Genomic DNA, 24,195 nt, shown 5'->3' on the forward strand with positions numbered 1-24,195 from the left:
GAGTCCTGATCATTTCACCTGTTAATCCAAGAGAAGCAGAATCATGGAATTGCAGAGAATTCTTACATGGAGATGGGTTCAGCAATCCACTAGTAATCAGCTCTGAGAAAGCAGTGAAGGTGTGGATAGTCTGTGGAAAGTGTGTGTGTATGTGTGTGTATGTGTGTGTGTGGGTGTGGGTGTGTGTGCATGTGTATGTTGTGGGCATGTTTTCCAGGAGAATGGCTTGTGGGAGGAAGATGAATGACATGGAGGGAGACAGATTCTTCACAAATCCTATTTTGCTGTTAGTATATAAATTAGTAATTTCCCTATCTTGCTATGTTGTCATCTATATGAGAACTTCATTTAACAGACAGACACATTTCTAAACTGTCATTAACAACAAAGGGGCATACTGCAAATCTCAGGGAATGTGGTAAGAGTGAAATTCAGCAAATTTAGGAGAAGCTAACATACCAAATTTAGAATTTAGTTTAGAAGAAACATAGAGTTTGACTTTTTTTGCCAGAAAAAAAAAATGATCCTCTTTTCTGTTTGTCTGGGATGTAACCCTGAGGGATCTTCTGTGGTAGAAATTCAGTCTTCTCTTAAATGAGTGTCTGTATAACAAAGAGTAGCCTAATCATGGGACATTTCTTGGGATGATGTCTGTCCTTTAGGAGCAGGTAGGAGGTGTGCTGTAGACTGCTTCTTGCAGATGACTCTAAGGAGGATGTTGAGAGCGTAGCCAAGGTACTTTGTGATGTCAACACTCTACATTAGGCAGGTAAACAGCTGATGATTTAGAGTCTGAATTTGGTTACTAAGCTAGCAATAGAAGCGTTCATACTGAAGGCAAAGTTTATACACTTCTAGGCTATAAAATGTTTTTTTTTTTTGTAAAGAAATTTGCCAGAATATTTACATAACTCACTGATTTGGATCTGAGAAAAACTGTGCCATTCACTCTTTTTTCCCCCTTTTGGTACAAGACCTTCCTATTCAGCTGCATTCCTATTCCTTTAATTTTTTTTTTTTTAATTTGAAACAGTGTCTTGCTAAAACACTAAGTTACCTAGATTGGTCTCCAACTTGTCACCCCCTGCCTAATCCTCCCAAAATGACAAGCTTATATAGCTGTAGACTACCATAATGGGCCTCTCACTGACTTTAAAGACATGCAGACTCCATAAGTATGTATAGTTTTATGGATCATTAACAAGTAAAAGATTTTATATTGAAAATCCTATATATCCTAAAGTGCATTTCTAAATTCATCTTTATTACCTCTTGGTGCTTTTGTTATTAACCCCTTATAACTTTTACCTTAGTCTCACAACACTGAGGTTTAGTAGATAAGTAAATGTGTTATACATTTACTGGTAAGTGCAAAAGGTAAAGATTTTATATTTATTTTCTGACTTAGTAACACAAAGTTAATATGAGGCTGAATATATACATATGTCTTTTGAGCACATGGTGCTCTGAGAATTTAAACTACTGAAGTCCCTAGAGGTGGCAAATGTAGAGTCAGATTAAGTTTAGACATCAGTTTTATATAACCTCTGAGGGATCTGTCATAAGTTACAGAATCTTATTTTACTTATTTTTCTTTTTGTATCAGGATACAAATTATAATAATTGTTACCCTTTCCTTCTTTCGTGTATTACCCTCACTGGGAATTTTACTCATAGCATCAATCTCTGCCCTTGCCAAATTGAAGTATTTCAGGGAATTAACTGAGCAGCTATCTGTGAACCATGAATGCACTTAGCAGATTACTTCCTATGAAAAATCCTGGTTACAATGGAGGAAAATCAGATTTATCTTGTGGCAACATAAAAGTTTAAGTGAAAATAGATTGCAAAAAATATGTAAATAGGAGCCTCAGAAAATGTGGTTCAGGTTGTTTCCTAAGTTTATCTAGTACAGATATTGATTAATAAATTATGTTAATGTTAATAATACTGTTAGAATTGTTTATAGTATACACTAAAGCTTAGTGGAGTAGGGAATTTATAATGGGATATTGCAGTTGTTTCTATGACCTGTACTGTAACATACTAGACACAGCCCACTTTATGTATGTGTGTGAGTCAGTTATAAACGTGGATTATGCTTTATTGTCTTGAATACAAATGATGAAGAATATAAACAGGATTGTTGAAAGTAAAAATAATGGGAAGACGCTTATCACTCCTACTTAAATTAATTTTCTAGGTGCATATATTTAAGTAGTTGGTCTGTCTATAGACCAACTATAACTTGTCTAATATTTAAGAGACATGGAACCTGAACACATATTTTTCTTGGGGGAGACAGATAGCTCTGAAATATGTTTGTTTGATCATGAACCAAACTGGGAAAAACTAAACTAAGATGGTTGTAAAACTTAATTAGTGCAGATATTTCTGATCATAAAAATAAATTATTGTGTTGCTTTATGATTCATTTTATAATTTAACTTCAATATCAGATTTATTGTAGGTCCCTTTTCCTCAATGCCACTTTTTAGCTTACATCCACTGCCTTCAGCAGAATCACTTTGTTAGGAAGACATTCTCGGTTTCTCTGGTCTTACATCATACCACTTTATTGCTTTTCCAGGACCGTGTGCCATCTGAGCATGAGAAACTACACATCCGTGAATGAATTCATCCTTTTGGGGATTCCTAATACTCAAGGGCTGGAGGGTATGATCTTTATTGTGTTCCTGACTTCCTATACTTTCTCCTTGCGGGACAACCTGCTCATTTTCCTCACCATTCTGGCTTCTTCCAACCTCCACACCCCCATGTATTTCTTCCTGGCAAACCTCTCTGTGTTTGACATGTTTTTCTGTTCTGTGAACTCCCCCAAGATGATGGTCTTCTTGGTGAGGCAAAGCCACACCATCTCTTACCAGGGCTGGGCTTCCCAGGTCTTCTTCTACCATAGCCTGTGTGGCACTGTTTCCTCTATACAGTGATGGCCTATGACTGCTTTATGTCCATCTGTCACCCAATGCAATACATGGCCATCATGAACCCCAAACTATATTTTGGCCTGACACTGGGCACCTGGCTGAGGGGCTGTGTCCATGGGAGTGTCCTCACCTTCCTCACCTTCAGGTTACCCTACTGTCACCCTAACCAAGTGCATAGCTCTAGGGAGTGGCATATCTCACTGCTGCCACCTTATCTTGCCCTCCTGTGGGCCTCTGCTGCATCTGCCTACATTCCCATGATCTTCACGTCTGCTTACATTACCCATAATTCTCTCCTGCTCACATACTTTCGCTTCCACTTACCTAGTTGCCTATGCCTGGTTTCCTGCTAATCTGATAAGTCCACGTCATATGAGGAGGTCTAAACTGAGCTATCCTATAAAGCCACATTCCCTTGGACTTTATATAATCCATGTACACTTCCTGAATAAACGAGACTTGATTGGAACCTCATCTTGTCTCCATCTCTCTTTCCTCTTGCCCTGCTCCCCATCCCTGTTCTCTCTCCAGGCAAGACCCACAGACTGATCCGTGGGCCGGATCACATAGCTTTTTCTGTGATAGCACCATGATGCTTCCCCTGGCCCTAGCACAGATGGTGAGTTTCACCAATGTGGGTGTGGTTGCACTCTTGTGTTTTCTCCTTATCCTCACTTCATATTCACGATCATTTTCTCCATCCTGAAAATCAGCTCCTCTGAAGGCAGGCACAGAGGCTTCTCCACCTGCAGTGCCCATCTGATCTCCATTCTCTTGGCCTATGGGCCAGTGATTCTTGTCTACCTCAAGCCTGCTTTCAGCCGTTGGCTAGATGCTGCTGTTCAGGTGTTAAACAATGTCGTCACTCCTTCCCTCAACCCGTTGATTTGTTCCTTAAGGAACAAGGATGTGAAATTGGCCCTGAGGACAGTGATAGTTTAAGTGGTTCAGTCTTCTTCGATATAAAGTAAGAAAATTTTGGGGGCTGGGGATTTAGCTCAGCGGCATAAACCCCTGCCTTGCAAGTAGGAGTTCGTGAGTTGATCCCCGGTACCTTGCTTCAGAGTCAGGGTTTTTAGATCACAGTTTTTGCCAAATATTGAACTGGGTAAATTTTTTTACTCTGTCATTTTTTGGAAATTCTAATAGTTACTTCATCCAGGATGGATTTGCTATGACATGGTTTTATCTCTTCAGAGACACTTTTTCAGTTAACCAGGCATTTTGCCATTTTATTATTGCCACATAGAGTCCCTTTCTTACTCCTCACAATCTGTAGCTATTAAAACATTATTTGATTGATTTTAATGAAAGTACAATTTTCTAGAAAGAAATGTATTTCCTATGATATTATGTTTTCTTGCTTATAAATTTATGCCTTACTCTTTTTTTTTTCTACTTTCTAAGGCAATATCTGTGTCATCATTCAGTGAAGCTTGCAATTCTAGTTCTGAAGGTATGAAATTCAAGAGTAGGATTCCCCAACTTGGTCCATTAATCAATTTACACTCAGTGTATGTGTTTTTTGGCCTTACCTGTATCTTTATCTTGCAAAGATTTATCTTTCTCTTATGAAATAATTTACAATTTTCCTCAGATTCCAGAGAAATCTGGTGTGGGACTTTATTCTTAAGTGATGAAGTGTCCAACTTTTGATTTAAAATATGAGAAAAAAAATTTAAGTGAGAGATTTGAGTCTGTCACTTTATAATGACTTCATGAGCCGGAGAATTCTCTCCATTATGGGTACTCTCCATTTCTTGAAAACTTAGTATAATTGTAAGTAATTGAAGTTAATTTATAAATAAGTTCTTATTTTTGAAGTATTTTCACATTTACAACTTGACATTTACTCAAACTAAGTTTAGTATAGGAGCCTTCTATTTGAGTACAGCAGTCAATTACCTACAATAAGTCCTAAAGATAAAGTTCTATTTAATGTGTTCAAAGCACTTTATATGTGTTGGCTAAGTTAATTCACAGAATTTAAGAGGATTTGCTATATCGCATTTTTCATCCAGATGAAGAAACTAAGAACTGAGAATTATTTGTATGCAAGTCTTTGGACCTAGAATTAAACTTTTGTCTTTCTGGTGCAACCTTGTTTGCTGAGAAACCTTTAATAATCCTAAATTCTGTATAATGACAACTGTTTGTATGTCTTTCTAACTATGTATCATTCACTATTATTATTCAGTATCAGTTGCTTTTATTGACTAACACAATATTAATTGCACCTCCTTTCGGCTGGTATTTCTGCTCTCAATTATACAAGAGGGAGCTGAGGCCCAGAGTTGTGTAACGGCACAGATAAACAATAGTTATGTCATTGGTTAAGCAGGGAAGCCCTCTGGGTAGCAGTTCCATAATAAGGCAGTGACTGGAAGAGAGTATCTTCAACTCTTCCTCACTCTATACTAATACCCTTTCATTTGGGGAGTCAGTGAATTTAAGTTAAACTCTTCATCTGATCTGTGTCAGATGGGACCTGGATGGGATGTCACATAATGACCCATATAAAGGGTACAAGAGGAAAAGCAGGGAACTACATCTGACTGTCTGTGATATAAATAAGACACATACATGCCATCACCTGATTTACTACCACAGCTACTATTATTACCTCGCTCTTCTTCATGGACAACCTTTTATATATGAAAGTTCTTGGACCTCCTGCACCATCCACCGTATCGTATTTGATTCTATTGCAGTGAAACGATTCACTCTAAAGCTTAGCAGGTCAGAATGAACTTACTTGCTTTCATATTACTGTGTCTGATTGTCAGGAATGCTGAGTAGCTCAGCTGGGTGGTCTCATACAAGGCTCTCTCATAGTTTCACGTCACTCTGCCTGCCAGGGCGGCAGTCACGTGAGGCAGTGTCTGCTCTCAGAGAGGCTCAGGACAGTTCTGTTAGGAGGTGTCCCTTTTCCATTCACTACACTGTCCTCTTCCTCAGTCACTCCCATGTCCCCATGTTGTGGCAGCTGCTGACCTTTCAGCCAGTGATTACAGGGAGGTCTCTGCGGCAACCTGGAGAGTCTAGAATCTTGATACCATCGCACCTGCTTCTATTTTCTTGCTGTTAAGAAGGCATCGAGCTGGAATTCTCTGGGAGAGAATTTAGGCTTCACATTTGAAGGGATTCTCAAAAATGTAGGCACATTTCCAGCCACCACGGATATCATTCTATCTTATTTAAATGGGTTTCTTATTGGAAATCTTTCTTTTTATGATTATTTCAGATGATAATATGTGTTTTGCACAGTTTTCTTGATTTAAAAGGTTCACACTAATTCCTCCTGCCTTTTTAAAAAAACACACATCTTTAGATTTACTTCTTCGGATCATATCTTTCCACAAGAATTCCTTTCTTTTGTCAGTATTTGTTGCTTAAATTACTCACTATGTCTTTAAGAAATACAGAAATTGTGACACTTCTCGTATCAGCATTTTGAGTTGTTGCATAATCCATAAATTATTAGAAATTATTTCAATCAGTTAATGGTCTATAACATAATTAAGTCTAAAGGGCAGTCAAGAGAATAATTCCTAATATTTATTGGTAGTTTACTATTTATAAGGCAGAGTGCTGGCCAAACAGGATATAGTATTGATTCAAGGAGATATAATCTCTGTATTTGCATAACATAAGACATATCAAAGGAGACCAACATGGTGCAAACAGTCAATACACAATGGAGCAAATATTTTGAACAAAAGTCAGGGGGGAGTGGTCTGAGGAAAGGTAGGTTTAGATAAATGTGCCAAAGCCAAGGACAGAAATAACCTAGAAACTGAATGAATTGGCATCCTATGGAACCAACTTTGATAATTATGCGTGTAGGGTACTTGAAAATCCTTTCACTCCAAGGACTTGTTATGTTCTCGTTTCCTGGTAGGACTTTCTACTGAAAGCTACTGCCTTGTTTCTTAAAAAGAACAATAATAAATGTAGTTCTAATGCATACCTTATCTTGTTAGCTTTTCTCTAAACTCTGATGCTGGAATAATGTAGACTATTTCTTTATTTTTCTGATCATCTCAGATAGGGTTCTTTGCATTGTAGTTTCTCCCAGTCTGCTCTAAGCTTTATTTATTTTTATTTATTCATATAAAAGAGAAAAAAGGTAAAAATAACAATGAAACAATTTCAAGACAGGTGAGTTGGAAAGCTATAGTAATTAACACTTTGTGCTTTACTGTCTTCATAGTAGTTATTCTGTGTACAAGCTATAGGAGTGATATCTAAACATTCACATAAACCTTTCTTTTCAATGAACTAAGAGAACGAGCTGTTTACCTGTCTTAACTATTCTTGTGTATACATACATTTTTTTTCTTTTTCCTTTTATTTCTTTTCTCTTCCTCTAGCACAGATTGTCTTTTGTTTTTGAACAATACCTTCCCAGTTCCCAATATCTATTGTATACTTTGGATGTTATTTACACATTAAGTTTCTCACACTAGTGAGACAGTACTTTGCTTATAAATATGGATCTGATTTATTTCACTTATGTGTATGGTCTCAAGTTACATTATTTTATATAGTGTAGTATTACTTGGCCATAAAGAAGAGAAAACTGTAGACTTTTATGGTCTCAACTTTAAAATCCAATCACTATTCAAACCAGAGAAAGCATTTTCAGCAACTGTCTCTGGATCATCATTGAGAAAAATATACCCTTCGTTCTTAGGAAAACTTTGTTGTTTTAAAGCTATGAAGGGATGAATAAGTCACAGCTGCCACAGCAATTAATGGAAGAGCCACTGTTCAGTGCTGGTCACCTCAGACATATCTTGAGCCCCATTAAGTCAACTCACTGTCCACTCACAGATATCCGCAAATCCTTTTTATGTGATAAATGTTTTTCCTTTTTATTTTTGGTACCGGGGATTGAAATCACAACCTTGTGCTTGCAAGGCAGGCACTTATTGCATTGAGCTAAATCTCCAGCCCTAATAAATGTTTTTCCTGAAATGCCTACAATTTGATTTGTTTCTTATATAATCACCAATTGGTGGTATTTTCTCTGATTCACTGATACTTTAGGGGTCCAATAAAAGCATTCTTTTATTTCTATGTATGTTAGAAATAGTTGAGATAAAACCCACCATGCCAGAGTACAAAATAGCAATTTAATTTAATTTAATAGCAATTTAATTACTGATAACTAAGTTTTACATTGCTAAATTAAGTGGTTTGGATTAGGGATGTAGTACACTTAATCCTCCCAGTGAATACACTTGGCTACTCTTTTTCTAGTCTTGGGAATATTTTCCAAAGCTTTAAATTTCACTTGTATCACAGTGTGAGTGATGGCCCTCACAGTAGGCATGGCTGGCTTATCAGTTCCTAAACCACACGATGCATGGTAGCTCTTCTGCTGATAGGCAAGGCTGGCATCAGACATCAGGGTGTTTCTGAAGATACGACATGACAAAAAATGAAGAGTAGAATTTTGATAACAATTACTATCAACTCAAAGGGAAGCATTTCCATTCCCAGTGAATTTTAGTTTAAATTACCAATGCCTAGGAAGAGAACTAGTTATATCCACCTATGTGAGGCAGATGCGTGCATCGATGTGAACCATGTCCATGAAGTCAGTATAGACAAGAAATGAGCACTGTCTGAGACAGTAAGCCCTGAAAATGAATAGACCTCTTATGAAATTAGATGTCTACAGAAGAGCAACTTGCTCTGAATACAAAATTTCCTCTTCTTAAAAGATTATGCTGACCTATGAATGCAGTTTCAGTGAACATGGTATTTAATTCTTCATGTGACTTTATATTAATTTAATGTCGTTCATATACTGAAAATACATTTATTCATTATTGTTTAAACCATATGTAACTCTTCTGTGAATGAATATCTTAAGACAGTGGTTTAATTTGTGTATCTGAAAAATGAAAATTTTCACCATACATTCTTGTTAAACAAGTGAATAATTTGGAAAGTTTGTAAACACATAAACGAATGATACAGTTTGAGGCTTGTATAGTACTACTTATTTTACTGTATCAGGATTTTGGCAAGAACAGTACTTCTTAGAATTTGAAATCACATGGTAAATCTATATATACCATAACATTGTTACCTATACCGTGTGTGTGTGTGTGTGTGTGTGTGTGTGTGTGTGTGTGTCTGTGTGATAGAAATACTATGAGATACTTTAAAAATTTTGAAGCAATGATTTCTGGCACTACTTAGATGCAATGTGAAAAGTACAATTTATAACAGGACTAGCAGAAAAGGAAATGTTTGGAGCACATCTTTATTTATACAAAATTTCAGTGTGGAACTGATTCAGAATTGCTTATTACAGTGACTCTGAAGAATGATATTGATAGCATTAGCTGCAATTACTTAATTAAAGTCACTCATGTTATATTCTACAATACACGCATCAAGCTATTTAAAATGCAATCCAATTCAAAATAATTCACTTTTGACTCAGTGATGATGATAATTTTGAGATCATCAGTACATTATGGGCTTTAAACTAGTAACTTTTTGAGGCCTGTAAGCAATGGCTTATTAGAGGAAATAAAATTTTCCATAAAATGGAAAAGTATGCATCAACAACAAAGTAAAATATTGTATATGCAGTATAAGACAAAAATTACAAAATATTATATTGAAAGAAACCAAGTCTAAAGAATACAGACTTTATAATTCTACTTAAAATAAATGCCAAAGAAGGGAAATCTATAGAAATAGAGGTTAGTAATTGGAGCTCATGTATGAATATGCATGATTATAAATCAGCATGAGTTTATTCTATGGGCAGGGACATGTTCTAAAATTAGATTTGATGACATCCACACAGCTTTGTCAATGTATGTCCTGTGAATATATACTCTCTGTTACAATAAACATACTATAAATGACTGTAAATGACATGAATTAAATTTCAGTTAAGCTATTTAGAACACATGGCAATGACTGAAGGTTGAAAGAACTGAGTTTTTCATTAATCCTTTTACAAAACAAAGCTCATGACATGGCATGATTATTTTTAAAATTCAGACTCAGAATATTTGTTCTATTTAGTTATGCTGCAATACAGTTTTTGGTGCATATATTTTGTTAAACTGGGAAAGTGGTACATAGCCAACAAGTAGAGATCTCGGAGAAACTAACTTCCAAGCAACTTGTATTCAGCACTGTCCAATGACAACCCCTTTCTCTAATTGAATGAGAGTACATCTCACCAACGAAGTCTTAGGTCTGAGATACAAAACCAGAGGACATTATCATAGTCAGCTATCTTTGTGCAGACCCTGAAAAGAGAGATTAGAACTTCTTTTATTCATCCAGGCAACATGGATGCAAATTTGTATTCCTTTGGATGTTAGATTTCAACTGACTGCTTAGAAAATTTCCCTCTTTTGGGGCTGATTCACTAAATACCAGATGCTGAAGTGATTGCCCCAAGAGATTCTACCCTCTTCAGGGAACAAAAAAGAAAGGGCTGTAATTGTGGCCACTCCCCAGACAATCATAATTGTAACACATGTATTCACATACATACGTACAAAGAGAAATAATTTTGATAGAGAAACAGCTATCAACATTCGATGTTTGGGAGAGTTGATGTTAAGCATAAATCATCTATACATTTGTAAAAAGAAATACTAAGCTCTAGAATAATATGTTTGTTAATCCAGAATATATTAACACTGTCAATAAAAGTTTATAGTTATGAAAAATTATGTTCCACCCTTAATTTATTCATTATGGCTAAGTATATTTCAAACATAAACTCAGGAGCCTTTTATGTTTTGGGTTCATTTGATTATGAATCTAAGTCTATCTGAATTAAAAATTATGCTAAATATGTTTTAAAATGAAGTCTTATACTGTATTTATTCTCTGTTTTGACTGGTTTTAGCCTGTTTTCCATTATTTGACTTCAATTTGTATAAAGGTATGGACATCTATTTTGAAGAAAATGAGACATTATGGTCACCATTATTGATTTTCTATTGTTTTGTAGGCCTATAATGCTTTCATTCTTTTGTTTTGACTGGTTTTATACTATTTTATTTTGTCTGAATTTATTGTGTGTGAAGGTATGAATAGCTATTTCAAAGAAAACAAGAGACATTATGTAGCCACTGTTGATTTCCTGTTGTGTTGTCTTGAAGTCCGTGATGCTTGCATTGTTCTGTTCTGATCTACTTTGGTCTGTTTTGTTTTATAATCTTTGAAATAAAATTAAAAAATAACATGAGATTTTTTAGATGAGAGAAAAAGGCAATAATCACACGTGGAGTTGAAAACACAACACTGAAAGCTTTGTACAGTACTGTACAGTAAGCAAGTTCTGCATACTGTGGGTGTTACCTAACCTTGACACTCCACTGGCTTCACTTTGTCCATAGGGCAGCATCTCAGGAGCAGAAAACTTTGGTGGCCACTCAGGTGAGCTTATTTGTTTGTATTCATATTATTTACTGTGAAGGGAGTGAATTTATAGCTCTACTCCTTATTTGAAGTTTGTTTCCCAATGACCTGTTTCCAGTGACAGTAACCCATGAAAGTAGAGAAACATCATTAAGTAGGTATATTCAAGAAAGGGAAAACTGAGCTGCAGGCCTCCACCAAACCATTTACTATAGGAAAATCCTCTACAGAATGAATTACATGTGAAAAATGGAAACAGCTGATTGCTAATATTTATGTACTAAGCTCTGGGCTTTTTTGTAAAGAATTAGCTCAAAGGAGTATGGCAGTTGGCAAATGCAAATTCTGCAAAGTAGTTGTATGATTTGAGTCCAAAATTCAGAAGGTCCTCTAGAACGGGCAAATCTTCTTTGAAGCCCATCAGGCAAGAACAGTCCACGACCCAGCTCAAAGAATTTAAGGCAGAATTTTCTCTCTAGTTGATGGGGGTGAGGGTAAGTTGTGCTTTATTAGGGCTTTGACCTGAATAGATGAGGTTCCCTCAAATTATGGAGGTCAATTTTGTTCTACCAAGTTGAGCAATGTAATTGTTAATTTCACCCAAAAACTTTGAACCAAACTTTTAAATCAGAGAAACTTAAATTTAAAACTAAGTTCTGCAATTACGTTTCCCAGTAAAACTTTTAAAATTTCTGAATTGTAATTTTACATTTCAGGAAACAAAAATGATATCTAACAAGAACTCAGCAATGTAATAAAAGGTTTGGAATAGATTTCCTGAGGCAAAAAAGGATTCTGAATGTGCAATGATAACTAATTCTAAATCATAGAGAAGCAAGTCTTTTATTTATTACCTCTGACATTATGAAGGGAAATAGTTATGAGTGTCTTAGTTACATTTATCTCATTACTGAGACAAAATACCTGATGCCAAAGTTAATGAAGGAAAGGTTAACTTAGCTTATAGTTTGTGGGGCTTTCAGTCCATAATTGGTTGGCTCCAACATAGAGTGGTTTTGCAGAGGAGAGCAATTCATGGTGGATAGAAGACAGAAAAGTCAACAAGCAGCCCCGACTGTTTTTCTGCCCCTTTATACTGTATGTAGGCTGCTGGGGTTAGAGCAGGGCCAAAGCAATCAGTGAATTGATCACACATCCTTAATCCTAGCAATACACACTCTAGATTCAGCCAGGTCTGAACCTGCCCACCCCATGATTGCAAAAAACAACACAACATCCCACCACTGACTCCCCCAAAGATTCACACACATCCCTTTATGCCAAAGATGTTAGTCCATCTCCAAATGTTACCAAAGTCAGAGCAGTTTCAGCATTGCTGAAAAAAATTCAAGTTCCAAGTCTCCCCTGGGATCTAATGCAAACTCTCATATCTGAGACCTGCACAAATGAAAAGAAAGTTAACATTTGCAATATTAAATGACACAAGATAAATATATCCATTCCACAAGTTACAAACAGGAGGATACAAAGGCATGTGCCCAACTCAGTCCAAAATCCAGCAGGCCACATCTTATGTCCTATAGTTCCTTGTGCAGAGTCTGAGTTAACCTGTGACTCTAAGATGTGAATTCTAAAGTCTTCAGTGGCTCTTCCCCTAGGGCATTTCTGGTGATTGTAGCTCCCATGGCTTCTTCTTCAGCCTGCTCTGCTCCCTCTCTGCAGTGTTCCTCAGACTATCCACATTCCTGGAGTCTCCAAACTTCTAGGTTCTCCACTGCATCTTTGGCTTCACACTCATGGTTTTACACACTGCCTTCTCAGGGGCACACTGCCTGTCCTCCCAGGCCTACTTCTGATAACTGAGTGAAAGCCTTCCTGACCCCACAACTACTCTGCATGCACTTTAAAACCTTGCCACATGCATCACACCAACGTCTGTTGCCAGTTGGTACAGTAGTTAGGGTTCTTTTCCTCTTGGCTGTGGGGGTTGACTGCCTATGAACCAATCCTAAGCAAAAATTCCCAAGGCTGCTGCCATTCTGGAGCAAGGTTCTCTGGGGCTGTCTTCTTGTAGCAAAGTCTTTCACTTTTGCAATTTTGAGTATGAAAAGGGTGGAGCCTTGCTGCTTCCTGTGATGCCCCAGGGCTTCTTTTCTGTTCTTCTGTTCCTTCTTGGGAAACAAGATCTCCTGTGTTATGTCTTCAGACCCCAAGGCTTTATTGGTGCTTCCTTTCTGCCCAAACTCACAACATTTTAAATCATTCTTCTGGTCTATTTGTTCTTGATTCTCAATATAGTTGTGGCTTAAAGCCTCCAGCAGTGGACACATCCTTGCCTCAAGATGTGCCTGTCTTAAAATTTCTTCTTCCAGATTAATTCATCTGCCCTTAATCTCAGTCTCAGGTAAAGTCTCTGGACTTGAGCAAATACAGGAAAACTTTCTGCCAAGCTGTAACATACATCATGTGGAGTCCAGCGGTCAATGCAGTGCTTCTTCCCAACAGAAACCTCCTGAGGCTGATATTTACCAGCTTTCTGGTCTTCTAAGGTCTGGCAAAATCTCCCATCCAGTATAACTAAGATGTTTCAGCTCTACATTTTGGGCTGGCATCTCTGAACCTTTCCGAACTCTTCCCACAAGCCATTCCATATCTGAAACACATGGTCAAGTATAGTCACAGCAATGACCTTACTCCCAGAACTCAGTTACTATTTTCTCATTGCTGAGATAAAATGCTCATCATGCAAAGTTAAAGGAAAGATTTATCTTGTTCACAACTTGGAGAAGTTTCAGTCATAATTGGCTGATTGTAGGACATGGTGGTTTTGCATAGGAGAACAGTTCATGGTGAGCAAAGGACAGAAAAAACAATAACTGCCTTAATGGTGTCTTTCTGCCCCTTTTATACATTATCCAGGCTGCTGGGATTAGGGTGGTGCTAAATCAGTCTGTGAACTGGTCACAAATCCTTAATCCCAGCAACACACGCTCTAGACTAAGCCAATTTAAACAGCACCCCCCCGCCAAGACAGGATGAGGGTTTGGGTAGGAGGCATCTAGACACAAACCATAACAATGAGAATGTTTTCAAGATTATCTAATTCTCGTTACAGTAGTCATTTTGTACTTTCTGCATTATTTTGAAACTATTTTATTTACAACATTTTTATTAGCCCTATGTTACTATTTCTTGAATAACCAGTAAAAATAATGTGCTCACAGACTTATCTAGTTTACATATGTGTGCCCTGATCTATTCTCTGTGCAGAAGACTTTAGATTGAATTATTAAAAATGAACATTCTATCATTAGAATAATTAAAATATGTGGAAATAAATAGTAGTAGTCTTACGGGAAAATGAAAGTTTTCAGAAAACAATATACAACTAGCAGTTGTGAAAATCATAATGGAGACTTATAATACTAATTGTAGAACACAGTTACAAGAAATTGCTTGTGTTGCTTCTTAGCATTAGATAATCACTACTTTTACTGTGTGAGTGACTTCTTTTGTAATCTTGAGTCTTCAAACTCAGATTTTCTAGGTACAGGATCACTGGGCAATTTCAAATATCTGAAACCAAGTGTTGAATTTCTTGTATGTAGAAGAAAATGCTCAGGAGTTATAATTCAAAAGCTTTAAAGACTGAATACAGCTAACATGTATGTGTACCAACTTCTCACAGGGAATTTAAATATTATGTACTATATAAAGGTATTAATAAATGAAAAAACACAGAACCTGACTGTACCTAAGGGGTGCCATGTATCTGGGCATTAGTCTGAGCAGTCCTGAAAGAAGGGAGTAGGGAAAGGGGAGAGTAGGGAAGAGAGGGTCTCCTGCACTCTAATTGCTCCCTCTGTGCCACCTCTTCAAGTCAGTGCTCACCAGGGATGAGGGTCTCGAGGAAGCTGGAGACCTTTATTCTCCCCTGAGGGGATTCATCCTGCCTCTGCTCTCAGGGCTAGAGGTGTTATTGATTGGGTCTAGGTTTCTATACCTGAGTGTCTGAGTGTGAAAAACTCTTAGCCTTTTTGGCTTCATAATCTGGCTGTTCAGTCTCCACCATCTAAGGGCAAAAGAAACGGTTGCAGTAATGTGGGGCCTGGGTTTTAACTCAGTATGACCACATATCTGTGCACTCTGTTGATGCTTTTTCTTTGGCCACTGTCTCCTTTTGTGTTCAGATTTTCTCAGGATTCTATGAGCTCCAGGAAGATGGTAGAATGAAGAAGCATCTGTTTGAGTTTGTGTAAATGGTGACTGAATGGATTTTAGGATGTTTTCTTAAGCTAGTTCCTGATAAATGAACACTTTACAGTCCTCCATGCGGTTGCATATAACTCATTTTGTATTGCAAATGACATTGCAATTCTTACCTATATTTAGTGACTAACTGGAACTAGGGTTTCTGACTTCCTTTTTGGTTTCATTGCCTCTATGTTCATCTATATCAATGCTTATGACTACATTAACTATCTTTTTGCTATAGAAAGAGGTATACAGCTGTGATCGAATTTTGGATACCTTCTCTGGTTTTAATGAAATATTGACATTTTCAATCAGCTCAAAGTTTTAAACAGCTTTACTGAGATACTATTAACCTATGAAACCATTGATTCCTTACATGCTTTCTATTTGAGTTTTTATACTTTTTTATTTTAAAGTGAAAAAAAATAACCCATAAAACAGAATTTCAAAACAAATTAGTAGAAGAGTTACAATAGCTAATATACTGTGTATTGTTGTGTTTGTGGCAATTATTTGGAGTAAAAGATATAGGCATGATATCTTGTCCAAACAATATTGACACAAATCTTTCTTTTCAATGAACTAAGAAAAACTAGATGTATAACTGTCTTAACTACCTTGTGTAAAATATATATATTTTCATTTTTATGTTTCTTCATTTCCCTTTTCTCCATCACAGTCTGTCTTGTCTTTTGAACAGTTTCTTCCCAATTCACAGTATCTATTGTATATTTTGGATCTTACTTACTCTTTCAGTTTCTCATACTAGTAAAACCATATGATAGTTTGAAATATATCTACAGCTACATACCATTACTACTTTTAGTTGCTGAAAATTTTTGCTAAGATCCAAAATTGCAGGAGCTCCAACTAATACCTTTCTATACTTTTCTCACCCTTTTCTTTAAGTAAATGCTCATTTACTTTCTCTCTTACAGACTTGCCTTTTCCAGATATAACAAGAATGTGGAACCAGAAAATATGTGCTATTTAGTGCCTGGCTTCTTTGTCATGCCATTTTCAAGATTTAGCTGGGAATATTTTAATATATTTCTTTTAATGAATTAATAATGTATCATTGTATGACATAGTCAAATTCATGTGCCATCAAAATGGGCAGCTTCAGAGTTATTTCCTCATTTTAATTACTGTTAACTTAGAGTTAACAGTATAATTACTGTTAATATTTGTGTATACAGTTTTGTTTCAGTTATTTTGGGTATATACTTCATAGTGAAGTTGGAGGATGATATTGTAATTGTATGTTGAAGCTCTTGATGAAGCTTTATTTTTCACTGTATTTGCACCATATAATAAACATATGAGTTCCTTCTTTATCATATTTGTGCCAGTATTTTTTACATTTTTGTTATTTTCATATCTATTCTATTTGCTGTGATGTAGAATCTTATTGTTGTTTTGATTTTAATTTCCTAGATGACTAATGATGTTGGGTATTATTTCATTTTCTTCCTGACTCTCCATATATTTACTTTGTAAAATAGATGTCTATTGAAATATTTGCTTAATTTTAATTGGGCTTTGTATTTATTTTTTAGTTATAAGAATTTTTTTATATATTCCAAGAATCTGAACATTTATGTCACAAAATACAGGCACATATGATGAGGTCCGTAAGGTAATATTACAGTGCCAGAACAATATTTATAAATCCTTATACACTTTTCACATTATTTTTCTGAAATGTCCACAAGTAGACCTATCTTTTATGTAATTACCAGGGATTACTAAACTGGGGTACTGTCTACAACTTACCAACATTTGAGAGAACCAAAAAATGTCAAAGTTTATTCTCCATTCAAAATTGAAAAAAATGTCAATGAGGCCAGACAATTTAATTATTAAGCAATTAATTAATAGAAATTTAATTATTGATAATTAAATGGTATAATTACTGAATTCAAGAATGTGATTTAGATCTGGGGGCAGTTACTGACTCCTTAATCATTTCCCCAGTGAATGCTCTTGGTTTCTTTCTTCTAGTCTCTGAAAATCTTAATAATTTTCACTGAAGTTTGCCTTTTTTGTATGTCATATTGTGAGTATTGTTGCCCACAGTAGTTGTAGCTGGAATTTTGGCTTGTAAATCACATAATATGAAGGTAGACTTATAGATAGCAGGCAAGATTAAGAAACTGGCAATAATACAAATGTCCACTATCTTGTGAAGAATAAAAAGATTACGATGGAAAGGATTATCCAGCAATACAAAGGATGAACTATTTTAAATTTGTATAGTATAGGTGAATCTCAACAACTTTATTTTAATGGATAATATGTTTCATTATTCCATTTTTATGAAATGCCTAGGAAGAACAAATCAATGGAGAATCAAAGCAAAGCAATTCTTTCTTGGGAAAGAGCAGGAGTGAGAATTGCCTGCAGTTGCACTCCAGGAAAGTTTAATGGTTATGGAAATGATGTGGGTACAAGATTATTCAGAGTGGAAGTAACTGGGGTTGCTGTGTTGCAGAACCAGTATTGAACTGAAAGGAAGATGCTCTGTACCAGGGAGTGGAAGGCAATTTATTTTATAACATTAGTGGGCTGTTGGGGAATGTTCTTAGATCATCAGCCCTGCATCAATTTTGATTATAGTTTACATAGGTTTGCAAGCAGGACATACAGAGGCTTAAAAGTGTGTTGAAGATTTATTGGATAAATCAGTCATTCACTGTTTCTGGCAGAAAGTCCTGAAAACAGGCCAACAAATAAGGTATGCTTGTGGTCTAGGAAGTATAGGGTGTGTAGTTAGGTGTGGTCAAGCTGGGCTAGTCAGGTTACCTGTGGTTTGCAGCTCAGTATACTCAGTCAAGGTTAGTTGTATCTAATGGTCGAGCATGTGACAGGCCACATGGCCATCCATGGTCTTGTCCTAATTTAGCATCAGAGTACTAATTGGTTTTTAAGTTTTCCCTTACAATTGGACCATATGGTAGATGTGTTTTTAACTTTTTGAGGACCATCCATACTGCTTTACGAAGTGGCTCTGCTATTTTATATTCCCATTAACAGTGGCCAAGGGTTTCCTTTGTTTCAGATCTTTGTCAGCATTTGTAATCATTAGTCTTTTAATAAAAGCCATTCTTATTGGGGAAAGGTTGATGAATGGTTATAATTTACAAGTAGAGAGGAGCAACATGTTCTGGTGAATAACTGTACCGTAAGATGACGAGATAACAGCACTGCACTGTATACTTTGTGAAGCTAGAGGAAACCTAGGAAATTTTAATGTACTACAGTAAGCAATATATCAAATCATAAAATAAAGAGGAAGGGAATGGGAATGTACACAAGAAAGATGAAAGCACAAACAAAGAGATTCATCCTTGAGCCAGAGAATTGGGCCACTGAAGATATTGTCCCAAAAGGATACAGATCCATTAATTCTCTACAGCTTGAGCACATTATAAATTCCAATTTAGGGACCATATTAGTAGCAGGTCAGAGTGTGGTATCTATGTTTTAGATTCAAATAAAGAGCACTTAAAGTCATGATTCTTCATGATGGACTCATGTAAAATAGAGGCTTAGAATGGGAAACATATTCTTCTTACCTGGAAACTTGAGAACACTATTTCTGTGCCAAATTAGATGTGTTTTGGGAGGTATATGTGTAAAGTTCTTCTTGCTTTTGTTGACTCTTGTTCTGCTTATATCACTTTCTTTCTTTTGTTCTTCTCTTTTCTGTTGAAATATCCTCTGAGTCCTGATCATTTCACCTGTTGATTCAAGGGAAAGAGAATCATGGAACTTCAGAGAATTCTTCCATGGAGGTAAGTTCAGCCATCCACTAGTAAGTCAGCTCTGAGAAAACAGTGAAAATGTGGATAGTCTGGGGAAAGTGTGTGTGTGTGTGTGTGTGTGGGTGGGTGGGTGTGTGCATGTGTGTGTTTTGGGCATGTTTTCCAGGAGAATGGCTTTTGGGAGGAAGGTGAGAGACATTGGAAAGAGAGTTTTTTCTTCACAAATCTTATTTTGCAGTTAGTTATAAATTATGGATTTTCCCTATCTTACCATGTTGTCATCTATCTGAGAATTTAATTTGACAGGCACATTTCCAAACTGTCATTAACTATGAAAAGGGATAATGCAAACCTCAGTGAGTGTGGTGAGAGTGAGATTCATCAAGTTTAGAAAAAGCTAAAATGCTAATTTTAGAATTTAGAGTTAAAGAAATGTAGTTGGACCTTTTTACAAGAAAAGAGAGGATTCTCTTTCTGTTTGTCGGGGATGTTACCCTGAGTGATCTTCTGTGGCAGAAATTCAGTCTGCTGTTCAATGAGTGTCTACATAATAAAGTGCAGCCTAATCATGGAACATTTCCTTGGGCTGATGTCTGTCCTTTTAGGAGCAGATAGGAGGTGTGCTGTGGAATGCTTCTTTGATTTTTCATTTTGAAAAGAACAAAACAAAATGAAAAAGAAAACAAAATGGGGTCATTCAAAACAAAAGGATGGACAACATTAAAACCAAAATACGAGGTGATCTACAATGGTTACTATGATGTCTCTTTGTTATCTTCAATAGAATTTTCTATATCATCAGGCATAGTATAATTAAACATAGCAGAACATAACAATATAATAAAAACAAACCACTGGGGACAATATAAAACTTAAAAAGCAGGTAATAGTCAAAGCAGAATGGGTATCCTAGTGAATCTTGTTGTCTTCAGAGTAGTTGCCTATACTCTCAGACTTGATATTACCAAACTTAACAGATTCAAATAAAATCAGTCAACACAAAACAATCTAACAAACCAGATTCAAATAAGATCAATCATAATAAGACAGTGTAAGTAGACCTCCCCTCCCTGGTAATAGCTGGCAATGTGGCAGATTGCGGCCCTTCCAGGGGGAGAACCAGCAGCAGCTCCTGAGATCCACACCATTTTGGAACCTAGGACCCTGGGAAGCAAAGCAAGCATCTCCCCTCCCTGGTAAGCAGTGGTGGTCTGGCAGACTGCAGCCCCTCCAGGGGGAGAACCAGCAGCAGCTCCTGAGATCCACACCATGTTGGAATTTAGGACGCTGTGAAACCAAACAACCAGCCTGCCTCCCTACTAAGCAATAGTGAACCTAGTGATGCACAGCCTAGAGTCAAATATCCCACTTCCCCTACCTCCCTTGTGTCTCCCCCCCACTGCCCATTAGCAAATGGGTACCAGAAATCTGAGCATCTCCTGGGAGGTTGACCATAGCAAGTAAGGGGGACTTCCTTCTACCATCTCTTTGAAGGCAAATATCTTTATTACTGTTTTGCTCTTTTCTGATTAATGGTACTGATCTTTTCAATATTCTGTTTTGATAAGTTCTATAGTGTTGTATATTTCATCTCAATTTGATATACATGATGGAAAGAACAACTATTATAAAGATAACAAAATATACTGTGATACCCCTTATTACGGTTATCCTGATAACCTGCTGTGAAGTTCTGTACTAATTTCACTGTTGTATCTTAGTTGGCTTTATTATGTCTTGTTCTGTTGTATACTTTCAAAATAAAATTTAAAAAAAGACAGTGTAAGTAAAAGAGAGTTTCAAATTAAGTTAATAGGAATTTAAGGATGGTTACTATAGTATATCCTGCTATTTTTGAAATATCTATCTGTGCCCTCAAATCTAATTCAAATAGACAGACTGGAACAGAATATAATCAAACTAAACAGAGTGATGAGAATTATGTGGGTTTTAAATCCTGATATACTATTAACAATGTCCTGTGTCTTCTTTTTTAGACAATTCCTCCCCTTTCACTTTCACAGGTGCATTGTACATTTTGGGTCCCACTAACTCCTTTAGTTTTTAGATTAGTGGCAACCCACTATTTACGTAAGTGGTTCTGAACCTTTTTACTTCTGATCTTGATCTTGTTTTATTCCTTTACCTACAAAAGCCTCAAGGTTTTCCTTCCTTATAGCTGAGTAGTTCTCCACTGCACAAAAGTGTCATGTCTTTCAAACCTATCTGCAGCTGCTGGGTAAGCTGCTACTATTTTTATGGTTCCCTGTCACATAAGGCATTATTTTTTCATCTTTGACTTTCAGTCCTTAGACCCTTTTTCAGGTTGGTTATATTTCCTATACAGAGCATCTCAATGGACCCTATCTCCTGATCTACTCTGCCTGTGCTTCTTATTAGTGTATCAAGGCCATCTATGTTAGAGATCATAGCCAACCTTCTCTGCCTCATCTCTACTATGCTATTTTTCTGCCATTGGTTGTCTACTTTTCCCCTTCATTCTACTGTCTACCTTGTTCATTGAGGCCTTCTTTGCCACTATTCCTGAAATGCTGGTTTTATTTTTCTCTCTCTCTCTAGAATGTCCTTCATTATTTTTTGTAGGGTTGGATGGGTGGCCATGAACTCCCCCAGTTCGTCTTTGTCATGGAAGCATCTTGTTTCTCCATTAATTTTGAGAGAGAGCTTTACAGGTTACATCAATCTGGGTTGGAGGATATTTTCTTTCAGGGCTTGTAATACTTTTCTCCAAGCTCTTCTTGTGATGGTTTGTGTTGAGAAGTCTGTTATGATTTTGATGGATTTTCCTTTATAGATGATCTATTTCTTTTCTCTGACAGCTTTCAATATTCCGTTCTGGTGTTGAATTTCTGGGATCTTGATTATTACATGTCTGGGTGTAGATCTGTTTTAGTTATAGCTGGCTGGAGTTATGTATGCCTCATATATCTGAATATCATTTCTTTTTCTTGTCTTGGAAAATTTTCCTTAATTATTTCTCTGAATAGCCTTTGTATTTCATTTGTGTTTATCCCTGCTTATCCTCTTGTTGTCTTCTAGCATTTGCATTGTTACTTCCTGGTACCCTGTTATTTTTGAAATGTTTCTTTTCACTATCACACCTCTCTTCAAGTTTTGATAGTATATCTTTAGTTTCTTTCAAGCAGTTTTGCCAGCTTTCAATAGAGTTTTTAATTTCCTGGTAGTCTCTTTGAATATGTTTCATATATTCTAGATTTTTAAATATTCTTCATCGAAGGTTTCCTTCCTTTTTCTGTGTTCCTCCATTCTTCCATCTGTGTCTTCGTGAGGAGTGCTTAGTGTTTCTTTTATTAATCTTCTTATATCATGCTTTACTTTTATTAGTATTTCTGTTTTGAATCCTTCTATAATGTCACAAAGACATTTCTTAGTGTCAGCTAATGCTGTTTCTGATATTGCATGTTTGCTGCCCTCAATCTCTTCTGTGTTTACATCTCCTGGACCCATATTCCCTGGGTTGGTGGCTGGAGACTTTTTTGTTTATTTCTCTTGTCATGTTTCTGGTTTCCTCTAGACATGTGTATAGTGGAGGTCCCAGGCCTTTTCTGTACTGGTTATGATTGCTCTGAAGAGTACTGGCTAGGGATTGCTGCCTTTTTAAGTTTGCTGTTGATCACTGAGGTGCAAGCAGGGCAGGTGTAGGCTGGCCCCTCACCTCTGAGCCAGTCAGTCAGCAGGTTCTTCACCAAACTTGTGTGTGCCTCATGGACAGAACCAGTTCATGGCAGTTTCAGGGGCAATTTAATACCCTGGTTATTGGGGCCTGCCCAGGGGCATGATCCAGCCCAAGCAGTTCCCACCAATCTTATCTGCAACAGGAACACCCAGCTGAGGCCGCTATAGTTCTGGGTTCAAGCCCATCCTGCCCGATTCCAAGATATTGTTCAGCTGCCCCCCCCCCCCACCGTGGGAGGACCAAATTCTGAGAACTCACCATGGGCCAGTGCAGATCTCCATGCTGGCTCCATTCTCTGTTGTGATGTGTCCTCCTGCAGAGGTCCTTGGGCTTACCAACCCCTGACTTCAGAGCAATCCACCTTGAGTTGTCAGAGTCCAGGGTGCTTTGCACAATGTGGGACCAGCTCTAGTGAGAGCATGTCCAGCTCCAAGCTTCCCTCCACATTTTTCTTTCTCTTTTTCTTTAATTTCTTCCTGGGTCATGGTAAACCCTCTCCTTTTATCTGGTCTTCTCCATGGTGTTAAATTCTAGCATCTGAGCTGTTTCTCTCAGAGAGGCTCCTTACCTTGCTACTTATTCATCCACCATCTTCCCTGGGCACCTGTGGACTGCTTTTTGCAGATGACTCTAAGCAGGATGTTGAGAGTGTAGCTAAGATACTTTGTGATGTCCACACTACGTTGGGTAGGTAAACAGTTGACCATTTAGCAGTTTGAATTTGGTTATTAAGCTAGCAATAGTAGTATTCATATTGAAGGAAAGGCTGTATACTTCTAGGCTCTAAAATGTTTTCTTTTTTAAAAATTCTACAAGAATATTTACATTAGTCATTCTTTTGTGTCTGAGAAAACTAACATTTCTCTGACATGTGTGTCTTGCTATTTTTCCCCACTTTGTTACTGGTGAGAAGCAAACACAATGACTTCTTATTCAATGATATTCTTATTAAAATATTTTTTTTACTTTGAAATCATTCCACACTATATGGTTAAGTTGCTTAAATTGCTCATAATTGTCATCCTTCCCCCTGCCTCAGCCTCCTAGACTGTAAAACACAAAGGCAAGGGCCACTCTACCTGCCTAACGCTAGTGCACTGAAAGCTTTGTCTTGAAGTGAGAAGGGATAGCT

At 36.9% G+C, this 24,195-nt stretch overlaps 1 pseudogene; it reads left to right on the forward strand.

Annotated features, from left to right (window-relative positions):
* The first annotated feature begins 413 nt into the window (after positions 1–413).
* On the forward strand, positions 414–3,890 carry LOC106028241 (olfactory receptor 10D3-like; annotated as a pseudogene).
* Positions 3,891–24,195: the final 20,305 nt, after the last annotated feature.

This window comes from Cavia porcellus, unplaced genomic scaffold (assembly GCF_034190915.1).
Source record: "Cavia porcellus strain 051 isolate PalLab524CR breed Dunkin Hartley unplaced genomic scaffold, mCavPor4.1 scaffold_9, whole genome shotgun sequence".
Classification (NCBI taxonomy): domain Eukaryota; kingdom Metazoa; phylum Chordata; class Mammalia; order Rodentia; family Caviidae; genus Cavia; species Cavia porcellus.